Source organism: Arachis stenosperma, chromosome 10 (assembly GCF_014773155.1).
Source record: "Arachis stenosperma cultivar V10309 chromosome 10, arast.V10309.gnm1.PFL2, whole genome shotgun sequence".
In the NCBI taxonomy this organism is placed as follows: domain Eukaryota; kingdom Viridiplantae; phylum Streptophyta; class Magnoliopsida; order Fabales; family Fabaceae; genus Arachis; species Arachis stenosperma.
The window spans coordinates 22,896,870-22,901,382 of NC_080386.1; the positions used below are offsets into that span (position 1 = coordinate 22,896,870).

Sequence of the window (4,513 nt, forward strand, 5' to 3'; positions counted from 1 at the left end):
TGCCCTATAATCTCTGAAATCACTTAACACACATATCAAGGCATCGAATGGTAATAAGAGAGGATTAAACATAGCAAAATTAAGACCAGAGAAACATATTTTCAATCATAGCACAGAATTAGGAAGGAAAATGTAAAACATGCAATTAGTATGAATAAGTGTGCAAAGACTTGATAAAAATCACTCAATTGAACACAAGATAGACCATAAAATAGTGGTTTATCAGTCACTGGCAAAATCCCTCTTCACGCGTTCGCGTGGGTGACGCGTGCGCGTGGCCTTGAGTTCAGCAAATCCTTATTTCTTCATGAATTCTCCATTTTTGCTTGCTTTTTCTTCATTCCTTCAACCCAATCTTTGCTTTCTAATCCTAAAATCACTTAACAAACATATCAAGGCCTCGAATGGAATTAAAGTGAATTAAAATTAGCGATTTATTGGGCCTAAAAAGCATGTTTTTACTTTTAAGCACAAATTAGGAGAAATTCACAAAACCATGCTATTTCATTGAATAAATGTGAGAAAAGTTGATAAAATTCCCTAAATTCAACACAAGATAAACCACAAAATTGGGGTTTATCAAACCTCCACACTCTTAAACTAAGCATATCCTCATGCTAAACCAAGAAAGAAAAGAAAAGGGGTATGAACATTTATTCAATGCAAATAAACTATATGTATACAACTAAATGCACAATGCTTATACCTACTTGGTTAAAAGTAAATCAATATCCAAGAATGTATATGAACAAGTAGGACTAAGTAGTATGATGATTCATGAATCCTACCAATTCAAATATCAAAATGAAGTTCTAATAATATTTTCCAAGATTTTTTTTCATCTAACAATCAACAATTATTCAATGCCTGGACCTTTCACTTATGTATTTTCAACGGTGGAGTTTCTACACACCATAGATTAAGGGTGTGAGCTCTACTGTACCTCAAGTTTCAATGCAATTACTATTATTTTCTATTCAATTCGATTTATTCCTGTTCTAAGATATTCGTTGCACTTCAACTTGATGAATGTGATGATCCGTGACACTCATCATCATTCTCACCTATGAACGTGCGTGACTGACAACCACTTCCGTTCTACCTTAGGCCGGGCGCATATCTCTTGGATTCCTTGATCAGAATCTTCGTGGTATAAGCTAGAACTGATGGCGGCATTCATGGGAATCTGGAAAGTCTAACCTTGTCTGTGGTATTCCGAGTAGGATTCCAGGATTGAATGACTGTGACGAGCTTCAAACTTCTGAAGGCTGGGCGTTAGTGATAGACGCAAAAGAATCACGGGATTCTATTCCAACCTGATTGAGAACCGACAGATGATTAGCCGTGCTGTTACAGCATTTGGACCATTTTCACTGAGAGGATGGGATGTAGCCATTGACAACAGTGATGCCCTACATACAGCTTGCCATGGAAAGGAGTAAGAAGGACTGGATGAAAGCAGTAGGAAAGCAGAGATTCAACAGGGACAAGCATCTCCATACGCTTATCTGAAATTCCCACCATTAATTTACATAAGTATTTCTATCCTTTATTATTTAAGTAAGTATCTCTTTATATTTCCCATAATCAATTATTATCCGCCTGACTGAGATTTACAAGATGACCATAGCTTGCTTCATACCAACAATCTCTGTGGGATCGACCCTTACTCACGTAAGGTATTACTTGGACGACCCAGTACACTTGCTGGTTAGTTGTGCGGAGTTGTGACTAAGTGTAATTTACGTGTGAAAGCTACCAAGTCATTGGAGCCATTATTGATGATCACAATTTCGTCCACCAAGTTTTTGGCGCCGTTGCCGGGGATTGTTCGAGTATGAACAACTGACGGTTCATCTTGTTGCTCGGATTAGGTAATTTTCTTTTCAAAAAGTTTTCAAAAATCTTTCAAAAATTTTTTCTTTATTTTCGTTTTTCTAAAGAATATTTTTGAAAAAAATAATAATAAAAATACAAAAAAATTATAAAATCATAAAAACCAAAAATATTGTGTTCTTGTTTGAGTCTTGAGTCAATTTTTAAGTTTGGTGTCAATTGCATATTTTTAAAATTTATGCATTAGTTTTTCGAAAATTCCATGCATTCATAGTATTCTTCATGATCTTCAAGTTGTTCTTGGTAAGTCTTCTTGTTTGATCTTGATGATTTTTTGTTTTGTGTCTTTTATTATTTTTCATATGCATTTTTGCATTCATAATGTCCATGCATTAAAGATTTCTAAGTTTGGTGTCTTGCATGTTTTCTTTGCATTAAAAATTTTTCAAAAATATGTTCTTGATGTTCATCATGATCTTCAAGTGTTCTTGGTGTTCATCTTGACATTCATAGTGTTCTTGCATGCATCTTGTGTTTTGATCCAAAATTTTCATGTTTTGGGTCACTTTTGTATTTTTCTCTCTCATAATTAAAAATTCAAAAAATCAAAAAAATATCTTTTCCTTATTTCTCTCCAAAATTTCGAAAATTTGAGTTGACTTAGTCAAAAAATTTTAAAATTAGTTATTTCTTGTAAGTCAAGTCAAATTTTCAATTTTAAAAATCTTATCTTTTCAAAATCTTTTTCAAAAATCATATCTTTTTCATTTTTTCTATTTTTTTCAAAAATTTTGAAAATTATTTTTCAAAAATCTTTTTCTTAACTTTATTTCAAATTTTCGAAAATTATGCTAACAATTAATATGATTGATTCAAAAATTTGAAGTTTGTTACTTTCTTGTTAAGAAAGGTTCAATCTTTAAATTCTAAAATCTTATATTTTAATTTCTTGTTAGTTAAGTAATTAATTTTAATTTTAAAAATTAAATCTATCTTATCTTATCTTTTATATCATATCTTTTTCAAAATTTTATCTTTTTTTTAAAAAATTTAATTTCAAAATATCTTATCTAACTTCTTATCTTCTTATCTTTTCAAATTTGATTTTAATATCTTTTTCAACTAACTGTTTGACTTTTTGTTTGTTTCTTATCTTTTTCAAAACCACCTAACTACTTTTCCCTCTCTAATTTTTGAAAATATCTCATCCCTTTTTCAAAAATTCTTTTTAATTAATTAATTGTTTTAATTTTAATTCTATCTTATCTTTTATTTTCGAAAATCATTTAACTTCTTTTCAAATTTATTTTCGAAACTTCTTCCCTCTCCCCTTCTTCTATTTATTTATTTATTTACTAACACTTCTCTTCACCTCTCTTCATCTCAAATAACTGCCCCTACCTATTCATTCTTCTTCACTCCTATTCCCTTTCTTCTTCTACTAACATAAAGGAATCTCTATACTGTGACATAGAGGATTCCTCTTTCTTTTCTTGTTCTCTTCTTCCCTATATGAGCAGGAACAAGGAAAAAGGCATTCTTGTTGAAGCTGATCCTGAACCTGAAAGGACTCTGAAGAGGAAATTAAGAGAAGCTAAATTACAACAATTCAGAGACAACCTTTCTGAAATTTTCGAACAAGAAAAGGAGATGGCAGCCGAACCCAACAACAATAATGCAAGGAGGATGCTTAGTGATTTCACTAAACCAACTTCCAAATTTGATGGAAGAAGCATCTCCATTCCGGCCATTGGAGCAAACAATTTTGAGCTGAAACCTCAATTAGTTGCTATAATGCAACAGAACTGCAAGTTTTATGGACTTCCATCTGAAGATCCTTACCAGTTTTTAACTGAGTTCTTGCAGATTTGTGAGACTGTAAAGACGAATGGAGTAGATCCTGAAGTCTACAAGCTCATGCTTTTCCCTTTTGCTGTAAGAGACAGAGCTAGAACATGGTTGGACTCACAACCTAAAGATAGCCTGGACTCCTGGGATAAGCTGGTCACGGCCTTCTTGGATAAATTCTTTCCTCCTCAAAAGTTGAGCAAGCTTAGAGTGGATGTTCAGACATTCAAGCAAAAAGATGGTGAATCCCTCTATGAAGCTTGGGAAAGATACAAGAAGATGACCAAAAAGTGTCCTTCTGACATGTTTTCAGAATGGACCATATTAGACATATTCTATTATGGTCTGTTTGAGTTCTCTAAAATGTCACTGGACCATTCTGCAGGTGGATCCATTCACTTAAAGAAAACGCCTGAAGAAGCTCAAGAACTTATTGACATGGTTGCAAATAACCAATTCATGTACACTTCTGAGAGGAATTCCGTGAATAGTTGGACGCCTCAGAGGAAGGAAGTTCTTGAAATTGATGTTCTGAATGCCATATTGGCTCAGAACAAAGTGTTGACTCAGCAAGTCAACATGATCTCTCAAAGTCTGAATGGATGGCAAAATGCATCCAACAGTACTAAAGAGGCAGCTTCTGAAGAAGCTTATGATCTTGAAAACCCTGCAATGGCAGAGGTAAATTACATGGGTGAACCTTATGGGAACACCTATAATTCATCATGGAGAAATCATCCAAATTTCTCATGGAAGGATCAACAAAAGCCTCAACAAGGCTTTAATAATGGTGGAAGAAACAGGCTAAGCAATAACAAGCCTTTTCCAT

The 4,513-nt window shown here is 33.3% G+C and overlaps 1 non-coding gene across 1 annotated transcript; it reads right to left on the reverse strand.

Moving 5' to 3' along the window:
* Window positions 1–3,885: 3,885 nt before the first annotated feature.
* LOC130958747 (small nucleolar RNA R71) lies at window positions 3,886–3,989 on the reverse strand. Its single transcript, XR_009077853.1, has one exon. It is a non-coding gene; the product is annotated as a small nucleolar RNA R71 (small nucleolar RNA).
* Between the last annotated feature and the right edge of the window lie 524 nt (window positions 3,990–4,513).